Below are 12322 nucleotides of genomic sequence, written 5' to 3' on the forward strand. Positions count from 1 at the left end.
TCCATGAACATAGTATGTATCTTTTCTTATTCCCTCTACTTCTTTAAGAACTTTTAAATTTCTGTCAAAAATGCTTTGTTGTTTTCAGTGCAGGTATCCCGCAAATAGTTTTTTAGATTTATTCCTTTCTATATGATATTTGTGATGCCATTTCAAAAAATATATTTAGAATATATTGTTTTCCAATTATTCTTTAATAGTATACAGAAGGAAATTCTTTTTGATCTTGACTTTGTATCCTTGACGTTTCTAAATTCGCTTGCCAATATTGGCAATTTGGGGTAGAATTCATAGAGTTTTTCATATGCACAATTATGTCTTCTGCAAATAATAACAGTTTTCCTTTTCCTATCTTTATGCATTTCATTCCTTTTTCTTGCTATTATACTAGCTAGGATTTTCTTTTTTAAAGATTTATTTATTTATTTTGAGAGAGTGAGAATGAGAGAGAGAGAGAGAGTACATGAGAGGGGGGCGGGTCAGAGGGAGAAGCTGACTCCCTGCTCAGCAGGGAGCCCGATGCGGGACTCGATCCCGGGACTCCAGGATCATGACCTGAGCCGAAGGCTGTTGCCTAACCAACTGAGCCACCCAGGCGCCCTATACTAGCTAGGATTTTAAGTGCAATGTTGAATGGAAGGGGTAAGAGCAGACATGCTTGCCTGTTCCCTTATCTTAGGAATAAAGGATCTAATATTTCACCATTAAGTATAATATTAGCTGTAGGTTTTTTGTAGATGTTCTGTATCAAGTTAATGAAGTTTCCTTCTATTCCTAGTTTTCTAAGAGATTCCTATTTTGAACCCCACCCCCAGCTTTAACAACAGTACTGAGACCTCTTACTGTTTCCTTCTGCCACAATCAGTATGACCCAAATGCACAGTGACTTCCCTTATTCTCAGGAACCAGCTCCGTGCCTAAAGTTTCCTATACATTTCCCTCCTACTAGGCCCAGTGAAACAGATGAAAGATGGCAGCAGGGGCCTTGTCTCAAGGAGCTCGGGGTTTGATAGGAGAGAGAAGATACATGCAGGTAATAATTCTCAAGTCTGTGTAAGAAGGACCATAAATGATGCCATAAACTCTCTGGAGGCCCCAGGTAGGAGGGAGAGAATGTCCAGCGGTGGTGAAGTTGAGGGAAAGCTTTAAGAAAGGGATGGAGTTGAATTTGTCTTGAATGGTAACTAGTATTTGGACAGGCAGAGTAGAGGGGAAGAAAAAGCTGGGAAGATGGAACATGATGGATCGCTCCGCGGTAGAGCCCTCTTTGGGCACAATTAAGGGTCCAGCCCTCAAGAAACTCTGGATCTTCTCCCTTGAGGAATAACCCTGTGGTTGGTAGAGGAATTAAGTCCAGAGACACTGCAGAGCAAGTCTGAAGAGGAGCAGCATGTGCACACACTTCTCTCCTCCACGCCCAGCTCTTCTGAGCTATGACAAGACCAGCTGTCCATAACTGAAACATCTAGTCTCATTCAAGACTTTTGCACTGGCCAGGGAGCCGGGACCGGAACGGAGGTGCTGGTGACTGGCCAGGGAGTTGGCCTGACCTGAGACCACTGGCCAACAAGGGAGCTCCTTAGTCCTGCTCCCAGGCAATCCCAGGTGCCTCTCTTCTTGAGAAGCCAATGGTTGGCCCAGAGCTCTTCTCTTCTCCTCTTCTCAGAGGAAGGATCCTGGGAGAGTATTTGGGGAGGCCTGGGTGTGGAAGGAGGCTGGGAGAATGCATGCCCTGTCTGGTTCTGAGCTAACTCTGTTGGCAAGGCACCACAGGCCCAGAAAGACGGGGAGCATGAGGGACAGGTCAGTGAGGTCAGAGCATCTCAGGGACCGGGGTTTCTGGGAAGGGACCTAGACTTGAGGGCTCAGCTCCTGGCTGCTGTGACCAGAAAGAAGTGCCTTAACCGCTCCGTATCTCACTTTCCTCATCTTTAAAAGGTTAGAACAGACCACCCACCTCCTGGGGTCGCAGTAAGGATGAAATAAAACGATCCTTGTGACTTGGCTTGTAGTAATAATGCGATACCCGTTAGTTATTTGTGCGGCACGTACCAGTCAGTCCTCGCGCCTGCGTCTGTGTGAAAGCACGTGCCTGCGCTTCCTGCCTTTTTCCTTGAAGGCGATTCCCCGTGACAACCTAGCAGCCTGAAGAACCCCCAAACATCCCGCGCAGGTCTCAGCTGCCTGGGCAGAGGGATGGGATCCCACACACAACCCCCTCCCCCGCCGCGCGGTGCCTGGCGTCGACTGTCCCCTGCTGGGCGCGCCCAGTGGCAGAACACCGTGCGCGCGTGCAGGTCCACACACGCGCACACACGCGCGCGCGCGCGCGCACACACACACACACACACGCTCGCGCGTAGGGCTCGGGTAGGCGCGGCGGGGCTGGTAGGCGGAGCGGGGCCATTGTTCTGCAGTAGCTCCCCGCCCGGCTCCGCGCGGGGAGCTGTCCCTCATGCCCCCTGTCAGGCGGGACCCCGCCGGCCCCCTGGGCTCGCGACCCCAGCTCTGAAGCCACGCCTGCCCTCCCACGCGTTCCTGCGAGCGGGAAGGCGGGAGCGAGCCGCGCGCCGAGGTCGGGCCCGGGGCTTCCCCGCTGTTGCCTCGGAGACTTCCGCGGGGCCAGTCCCGCCGCCGAGTGCGGTGGCCCGGTCCCGGGCGGGTGCCCGCGCCCCCACCCCCCACCCCCCTACACCAGGCCCCGGCCCTCTCCCGCGAGCGGAGGGAAGGCTCCCGAGCGCCTCCGAGGCCGCGGGATGCCGGGCACAGGCCCAGCGGCCGGTGGAAGCGGAGCCGAGCAGGAGAAAGAGAGGGGAGGAGGAGCGAGTAGCTCGCGGCCGAGGGAACAGCAGATTGCGCCCAGCCAATGGCAAGGGCTGGGGAATCTCCTGTCTGGGCCTCTGTCTCGTGATCTTTGTCCCCAGGTCTCACCTGGCAAGCAGTCAGTGAACTCTTTGGCCCTGGCCCTGGTCCGAAGAACTTTTTCCCCAGGAGTCACCCAGCTTGTCAGTCGCCTGGTCATGCACTCTGCCCAGAGACATTACCTGTTCCTGGCCACGCTACGTGATCTGCAGACATACCCTCGGGACAGAATAACCTGTTAGAAGACCCTTCCCTGGTAAGCAACCTGTACACGTGAGCATGGATGCACAAACACACATACACACACACACAAACACATACACACTCCTGCTGTCTGGTGCTTCACAGAGAACCTCCAGGAGAAGGGCTGGAGAGGGTCAGCTGGTAACACAGGCAGCTAGCTGGAGAAGCACACTGCCTCTACAACACCAGGGTCATTCAGCCAAGCACCTGTGGCACCTTCTGTCTGGCTTGGAGTCTAGGAGGCACCACCACGGAGGAGCCTACTGAGGGAAGTGTCACTTTACACACTCATCCTTCGGGTTTCTAAACTGATCCACGGACCTTCTCCATGTTCACTCTTTTTTTTTTTAGAGAATTTATTTACTTATTTGAAAGAGAAAGAGAAACAAGCATGAGGAAGGTAGAGGGGGGAAGGTCAGAGGGAGAGGGAGAAGTAGGCTCCTCTCAGGAGGAGGGGAGCCTGACACAGGGCTCCATTACAGGGCCCCCAGTTCATGACCTGAGCAAAGACAGATGCTGAACCAACTGAGCCATCCAGGCGCCCCTCCAGTTTCACCCTAAATGACCCCATGGGATTTAGCACCACCATCTCCTCCAGAAAGTCTTCCCTGCTTCTCCCAACCTGGTCTGCTGTGGACCTCTTCTCACTGTGTGCTAAGCTCCATCATCCAGTCATAAGGATCTCCTCCTCTATGGTGATTGCCCAAGGTCAGGAGCTCCTTATGACCTCAGCACTTAGCACCATGCCTACGACCATGTGATGTTCCATAAACGTTCAATGAAGGTAAGAACCAACATAGTCATGGAGGTGTGGGGGGCCCCATCTCTTACTTCAGTCAAGCACCTCCAGAAGCCAGTGGTGCCAGGACAGGATCGAGAAGGGCAGACCAGCCTGGGCCCCTCTCCTCTGGGAAGGAAGAGGGGAGTCCACTCACCCTAGCTCTCTGGGTTGTCTGCTGCCTGTGACTCAGCTTGGGCCAAGGGACAGGGAAGATTCCAAAGACCAAGAGGGTCCTTCCCCCATCTCTCCACACAGAGAACTGTCTGGGGCAAACGCCGGGCCAGATGCAGGAGCTGGCTTCCCTCCCTTCTCCACATTGACTGTATCGCATGGGAAAGCCTGAGGTCAGAGTTGCAGGGACATTGTGTACAGTGCTAGCCTCTTGCCCTGCTGCCACGATGCCATGGGCAGTGTGGATGGACAAATACAGGGGGCTGGTCGGATCACAACCGGTCTCGGTGTGCTTGTTTATTTGAGCAAGCTGACACTTTAATCTCAGGACCTAGAAGGGCTGAGCCAAAGCAGCTGGGAGAAGGCTCGTGTCCAACACCTATAGGTCATGGGGGAGGAGATGGGCCTGGTCTCTCTAACTCATGGGGTAGGGACTTAGGTCAAGGGAATGTATCACCTTTACTTATATACACCCAGAGTTGACTTAGATCTGTGTTTTAAAGTGTCAGAGTGTGAGGAAAGAGAAGGTAGGAAGGACAGAGCTAGAGGGCGCTGGGCCAGGGGCCAGGGGTGAGTTGCCTGAATGCCTCTGGGGCTCCCAGCCGGTGTTCCTGGGGCCTTCCCTCCCCAGGCTCAGAGCCTTATGGATGTTGCTGGCCTCTCTTTGCAGGGAGCCCGGAAGGGCAAAAGGAAGGGAACGTCAAGTGGGCTGTCCAAGTTGCATGAAGATCTGTGAGCATTCCTCCGCTCAGCCCCCCACCCCCATTTGACATCTGGCTGGGGACGCTCACAGACCCACAAGGTAGGCTTTCCACAAGGACCAGACCCCATCACTGAGCTGCAGCTCCATCTTGCTCTTCCTTTCTGCAACCTAATGCGCCATACGTCCATGGATGTGTCCCCGAGCTCCCTCTCCCTGAATGGGTCAAGAAGAGAACAGGGAGGCCAAACTGTCCCCAGGGATGGGGCCCATCCATGTCATGAGGCAGCATTCATAAGAATCACAAGATGTCCTGGGATGAAGGTCATTCATGTGCAGAAAGCCATTCACAGGGGCCCTAATCCTGTCCCCAAACACCTGGGAGATTGATTGACCCTGGGGAGGGAAGCACATGATGATCCAAGTCGGCCTGCCCCCATTTCACAGAAGAGAAACTGAGTGACAAAGCATTGAAAGAACAAACGTGGGAGCAGAGTTGGAAGAAAGAAACAGGCCCTGGAATCTTCCTAGTTTCCCTCCTCCCAAGGGGCAGCTTATGACTACAGTGTCACCCCGTTGCCTAACAGTGGCCTAGGGAAAGAAACTGAAACCTACAAAGGGTGTGGTTTTGATGGCCACAATGCCACGCAGCATCGGTACCATGATGCCCAAGACTTGGGGTCTTCCACGTGAGTCCAGGAAGCAGGGACCAGCACACAGTGTGTACCCAGACATTTCAGAACCCTTGGCTAGGCCATGTCAGAGTCACCAGAGGGACTGCCTTGACAGACCTGGCAGCTGATTTTGCAGCAAAGAGTGACTCACAGCCATGGAGGTGAGATGGGGAGAAGCAGCAAGGCTGCTTCTTCAAAGCCCAGGGAAGCTCTGGGACCCTTCCCAGAGGGGTGGAAGGCTCCCCTTCAAGGGAGATCATGGCTTCCCAGGGAAGTCTTCCCACCCCCCTTCACTGGGCCACTTCCACCGTGAAGCCCAAAGCCACGCTTGGGGCCATGAGGTCATGAAAGGGAGGCGATGCCACTGAGAAGTGCCCACCCATTCAGGAGACAGAGCAGTCTCTCTCGTCTCCTCTGACAGTGACCTGCCTGGGGTCACGTCCTTCCTTTGTCAGGGAGAGGAATTTTGACAGGACAATCATCTTTGCCCTCCCAGCAGTGCCCTCTCAGAAGAGTCCTCTGACTGCCCACCCTTCCATCAGGCGTCCCTACAAGACAAAGATCAAGTAGATGTAGCAGTGCAATTGCTGGGTGTCGTTCAGCTGCCAGGACTCTGATGGGAAGCAAAAGCAAGTCAGAGTTAGGGCACAGGATTCCTCAGAAAGATCGCTATCCCTGATAGAAGCCAGGAAGTTTGGGAGGTCAGGTGGAGAGACGCGGGCTGCTCTGGTGAGCTCTGCCCTCAGGCTGTCCCCTGCAACTGTGTGCAATCTACAAATCAACATCACCTGATGGAGGTTCTGCCCGTTCTGGGCCAGGCTCTGAGCACATCCGTGAGGGCAAATCTTGATTACAATATTTGTTCCTCACAGGGGAGCCAGAAAAGTCATAGGCTAGCGGCAACTCAGCTAGGAAACTTATAAGACCCACACACTGAAGCACTAGGCTTATAGGGCAAGAGGACAGCAACAGGAAGGAAGGGAGGGAGGGGGGAAGGAAGGAAGGAAGGAAGGAAGGGAAGGAGGGAGGGAGGGAGGGGGGAGGGAGGGACCTTTGGGTTCCTGTTGAGCAAAGGTGATGCCCAGAATCTGCAAAGTTCCTGCTTTTAGTAGAACTATTACTTTAAATCCCCTTATCCTTTTCCCCCCTGCACCTGAGCTTCTGTGTTTATTTTGTTAATTATCTCTCCCACTGGAATGTAGGCTCCATGAGGGCAAGAACATGGAGCTAACTCACCAGGGATACCAGCTTCCAGAACAGTGCCTGCCTGTTTAGTAGGGGCTCGATAGATATGTATTGTGTTTTGAATGAATGGATGAAGCAAGCAACTTCTAGGACTCCCTTTCCTGGCTACATACTCTGGTTCCCAACCCTTCCTAGCCGGGTTGAGGTAAATTCACCATACACTGAAACGTGCACCTCATAGGCGTTCAGTTTGATGATCTTGAACAATTGTATCTATTCAGATAACTGCCACCCAAAGCAGGATATGGAACGTGTCTATGACCAAAGTCTTTCCTCTGGCCCATTTCCAGATCAAGGCCCCTTATCCTGAGCAACCACTTTCTGACTTCTCTCCCTGGAGATTAGTTTTTCCTGCCACCAGATTTCATACAAAGGGAACGAGCCGTTATGCCCTTTCAGCGGCTAGCTTCTTTGCTGTGCATGTTTTTGAGACTCATCCATGTTGTTGCATGTCTCTGCTGTCCATTCTCTTCCATTCGGAGTGTCTGTGCTTGATGAATAGCCCATCAGTTGCTTATCTGGTTTCCTATGGGCAAGCTTTGGGGATGTTTCCCCTTTGGGGCAATAAGGAATGAAGCTGCAATGGATTTTCTTGTACAAGTCTTCTTGTGGACGCGGGTTTTCATTTCACTTGAGGAAATTCCTAGGAGTGGAATTAATGATTCTCAGGATAGACGAATGTTCAACATTACAAAAAAATTGCCAACCTATTTTCCCAAGTGGTTGTGACATCTCATGCTTCCACCAGCAATGGATGAGCGTTTTAGTTCTTTCACGTGCTCACCACCATTTACTTACTGTTCTCAGTCTTTTAAATTCACTCATTCCAGTGAGTATGTAGCGTTACTCACTGTAGCTTTTTTTCAGACATACTCTTATTGAGATATAATTTACATACCCTCCCGTTTACCCACGTAAGTTGTACAACTGGTGGCTTTAACTATAGTCACAATGTGGTGCATCCATCAGCACCATCACTTTCAGAACACTTTCATTACCCCAGGAAGGGTAATGTACTCCTTAGCCTTCAACCCCCTTCTTCAATCTCCCTCCTAACTCCCTCCAAGCCTTAGGCCACCCTTAATCTACTCCATTTTTATAGATTTCCCCATCCCGGACATTTCCTGTAAATGGGATAAGAAAGTGTGTGGTCTTTTGTGGTAGGTTTCTCTCACTTAGCATTGTATTTTTGAGGTTCATGTACATTGTGGCTTGTACCAGCACTTCATCACCATTATTATTATTGCTGAATAAGAGTCATTTGTAAAAACATACCACATCTTATTTATCCATTACTCATTCGATGGACATTTGTGTTGTCTCCACTTTTTCTATTATGAATACTGCTGGATGAATATTTGTGTACAAGTTTCTGTGGAGACATATGTTTTCATTTCTCTTGGGTATATACCTGAGTGGAACTGCTGGATCAGATAGTGACTCCAGGTTTAGCCTTTGAGGAGCTGCCAAATGTTTTCAAGAGTGACTGTACCACCATTGCACTACCGGCTATTTACCCCAAAGATACAAATGTAGTGAGCCGAAGGGGCACCTGCACCCTAACGTTTATAGCAGCAATGGTCCAGAATAGCCAAACTAGGGAAAGAGCCCAGATGTCCATCGACAGATGAATGGCTAAGGATGTGGTGTATAGATATATACAATGGAATATTATGCAGCCACCAAAAATGCAATCCTGCCATTTGCAACGACGTGGATGGAACTAGAGGGTATTGATTATGCTAAGCAAAATAAGTCAATCAGAGAAAGACAATTATCGTGTTATCTCACTCATAGGTGGAATTTGAGAAACAAGGCAGAGGATCATAGGGGAAGAGAAGAAAAACTGAACCAAGACGGAACCAGGGAGGGAGACAAACCATAAGAGACTCTTAATCTCAGGAAACAAACTGAGGGTTGCTGGAGTGGAGGAGGGTGGGAGGGATGGGCTGGCTGGGTGATGGACACTGGGGACGGTATGTGCTATGGTGAGTGCTGTGTATTGTGTAAGACTGATGAATCACAAACTGTACCCTGAAACAAATAATACATAAAAAAGAAAAGAGTGGCTGTATCATTTCACAATCTTACCAGCAGTGTATGAGGATTCCAGTTTCCCCACATCTTTGCCAGCACTTGTACTGTCTTTTTAAAGAAGACACCCTAAGTATAAAGTATCTCATGATGGTTTTGACTTGCATTTCCCTGATGAGGATAATGAGATTGAGCATCTGTTCTTGTGCTTATAGACCATTTGTGAGTCTTCATTGGAGAAGTGTCTATTCAATTTTTACTTGGGTCATTTGTCTTTTTATTATGGAGTTGCAAGAGTTCTTTGTATGTTCTACGCAGAAGTCCCTTACCAGATATGTGATAGGCAAACATTTTCTCCCATTCCGTGGGCTGTCTTTTCTTTTACGTGATAATATCCTCCGAAGCACAAAAGTTTTTAATCTTGACAAAGTCCAAATTATCTATTTTTTCTTTTTCCTTAGGTGTAATAACTGAGACTAGTGATGTTGAACAATTTTGATGTGCTCATTGATTCATTTTTGTATCTTCTTTTGTGAAGTGTCTATTCATATCTTCTGCCACTTTTCTTATTGAGTTGTTTATCTTCCTTTTTTTTTTTTTTTAAAGATTTTATTTACTTATTTGACAGAGACACAGCAAGAGAGGGAACACAAGCCGGGGAAAAGGGAGAGGGAGAAGCAGGCTTCCCGCGGAGCAGGGAGCCCATGCGGGGCTTGATCCCAGGACCCTGGGATCATGACCTGAGCCGAAGGCAGACGCTTAACGACTGAGCCACCCAGGAGCCCATGAGTTGTTTGTCTTCTTATGTGCTGTGATATATGTCCCCATTCTCTGGCTTATCTATTTGTTTTCTTAATATTTTTTTTGATACCAGAAAATTTTAACTTTCATGAAGTCTAATTTATCCATTTTTTCCCCTATGATTATTGCTCTCTGTGTTCTGTCCAAAAAATCTTTTTTACCAGAGGGTCACAGAGATAGTGCCTTGTGGCCTTATATACAAACTTTATGGCTGTGAGTTTTGCATTTAGCACTGTGATCAAATTAATTTTTGTGTAAAGTGAGTTGAGGTTGAGGTTCATTTATTCTGTATGGATATACAGTTGTTGCAGCAATATTTGTTAAAGAGACTTTCCCTCCCATGTTCTATTGACCTGGGAACTTGGTTAAAAAAAATAAATAAATAAACAGTTAACCATATATGTATATTTCTGAAATTTCTAGTTCATTTCATCGACCTACTTGTCTCTACCACACTCTCTTTACTACTGTAGCTTTATAGTCAGTCCTGAAATAAAATAGTTTCATTCCTCCAGCTTTGTTCCTTTTCAAGATTGTTTTTGCCGTTCTAGGCAGTTTGCATTTCCACTTGGGTTTTAGAATCAGCTAACCTATTTTTTTTTAAGATTTTATTTATTTATTTGATGGAGAGAGAGACAGCGAGAGAGGGAACACAAGCAGGGGGAGTGGTAGAGGGAGAAGTAGGCTTCCCGCCGAGCAGGGAGTCCGATGCGGGGCTCGACCCCAGGACCCTGGGATCATGACCTGAGCGGAAGGCAGATGCTTAATGGCTGAGCCAAGCAGGCACCCCCTATTTCTTTAAAACAAAAAACAAAACAAAACAAAACAAAACCCTGTTGGATTTTTATAGGGATTAATCTACAGAACAATATGGAGTCTTCCCATCCATGAACATAGTATGTATCTTTTCTTATTCCCTCTACTTCTTTAAGAACTTTTAAATTTCTGTCAAAAATGCTTTGTTGTTTTCAGTGCAGGTATCCCGCAAATAGTTTTTTAGATTTATTCCTTTCTATATGATATTTGTGATGCCATTTCAAAAAATATATTTAGAATATATTGTTTTCCAATTATTCTTTAATAGTATACAGAAGGAAATTCTTTTTGATCTTGACTTTGTATCCTTGACGTTTCTAAATTCGCTTGCCAATATTGGCAATTTGGGGTAGAATTCATAGAGTTTTTCATATGCACAATTATGTCTTCTGCAAATAATAACAGTTTTCCTTTTCCTATCTTTATGCATTTCATTCCTTTTTCTTGCTATTATACTAGCTAGGATTTTCTTTTTTAAAGATTTATTTATTTATTTTGAGAGAGTGAGAATGAGAGAGAGAGAGAGAGAGAGTACATGAGAGGGGGGCGGGTCAGAGGGAGAAGCTGACTCCCTGCTCAGCAGGGAGCCCGATGCGGGACTCGATCCCGGGACTCCAGGATCATGACCTGAGCCGAAGGCTGTTGCCTAACCAACTGAGCCACCCAGGCGCCCTATACTAGCTAGGATTTTAAGTGCAATGTTGAATGGAAGGGGTAAGAGCAGACATGCTTGCCTGTTCCTTTATCTTAGGAATAAAGGATCTAATATTTCACCATTAAGTATAATATTAGCTGTAGGTTTTTTGTAGATGTTCTGTATCAAGTTAATGAAGTTTCCTTCTATTCCTAGTTTTCTAAGAGATTCCTATTTTGAACCCCACCCCCAGCTTTAACAACAGTACTGAGACCTCTTACTGTTTCCTTCTGCCACAATCAGTATGACCCAAATGCACAGTGACTTCCCTTATTCTCAGGAACCAGCTCCGTGCCTAAAGTTTCCTATACATTTCCCTCCTACTAGGCCCAGTGAAACAGATGAAAGATGGCAGCAGGGGCCTTGTCTCAAGGAGCTCGGGGTTTGATAGGAGAGAGAAGATACATGCAGGTAATAATTCTCAAGTCTGTGTAAGAAGGACCATAAATGATGCCATAAACTCTCTGGAGGCCCCAGGTAGGAGGGAGAGAATGTCTAGCGGTGGTGAAGTTGAGGGAAAGCTTTAAGAAAGGGATGGAGTTGAATTTGTCTTGAATGGTAACTAGTATTTGGACAGGCAGAGTAGAGGGGAAGAAAAAGCTGGGAAGATGGAACATGATGGATCGTTCTGCGGTAGAGCCCTCTTTGGGCACAATTAAGGGTCCAGCCCTCAAGAAACTCTGGATCTTCTCCCTTGAGGAATAACCCTGTGGTTGGTAGAGGAATTAAGTCCAGAGACACTGCAGAGCAAGTCTGAAGAGGAGCAGCATGTGCACACACTTCTCTCCTCCACGCCCAGCTCTTCTGAGCTATGACAAGACCAGCTGTCCATAACTGAAACATCTAGTCTCATTCAAGACTTTTGCACTGGCCAGGGAGCCGGGACCGGAACGGAGGTGCTGGTGACTGGCCAGGGAGTTGGCCTGACCTGAGACCACTGGCCAACAAGGGAGCTCCTTAGTCCTGCTCCCAGGCAATCCCAGGTGCCTCTCTTCCTGAGAAGCCAATGGTTGGCCCAGAGCTCTTCTCTTCTCCTCTTCTCAGAGGAAGGATCCTGGGAGAGTATTTGGGGAGGCCTGGGTGTGGAAGGAGGCTGGGAGAATGCATGCCCTGTCTGGTTCTGAGCTAACTCTGTTGGCAAGGCACCACAGGCCCAGAAAGACGGGGAGCATGAGGGACAGGTCAGTGAGGTCAGAGCATCTCAGGGACCGGGGTTTCTGGGAAGGGACCTAGACTTGAGGGCTCAGCTCCTGGCTGCTGTGACCAGAAAGAAGTGCCTTAACCGCTCCGTATCTCACTTT

General features: G+C 48.5%; 1 long non-coding RNA gene across 1 annotated transcript; it reads left to right on the forward strand.

Annotated features, from left to right (window-relative positions):
- Positions 1-2411: 2411 nt before the first annotated feature.
- Positions 2412-10015, forward strand: LOC118356321. The gene is made up of 4 exons (XR_004819645.1): positions 2412-3118; positions 3588-3889; positions 4728-4859; positions 9339-10015. It is a non-coding gene; the product is annotated as an uncharacterized LOC118356321 (long non-coding RNA).
- Positions 10016-12322: the final 2307 nt, after the last annotated feature.

The sequence above is a fragment of the Zalophus californianus genome, chromosome 15, assembly GCF_009762305.2.
Source record: "Zalophus californianus isolate mZalCal1 chromosome 15, mZalCal1.pri.v2, whole genome shotgun sequence".
NCBI classification, from domain to species: Eukaryota; Metazoa; Chordata; class Mammalia; order Carnivora; family Otariidae; genus Zalophus; species Zalophus californianus.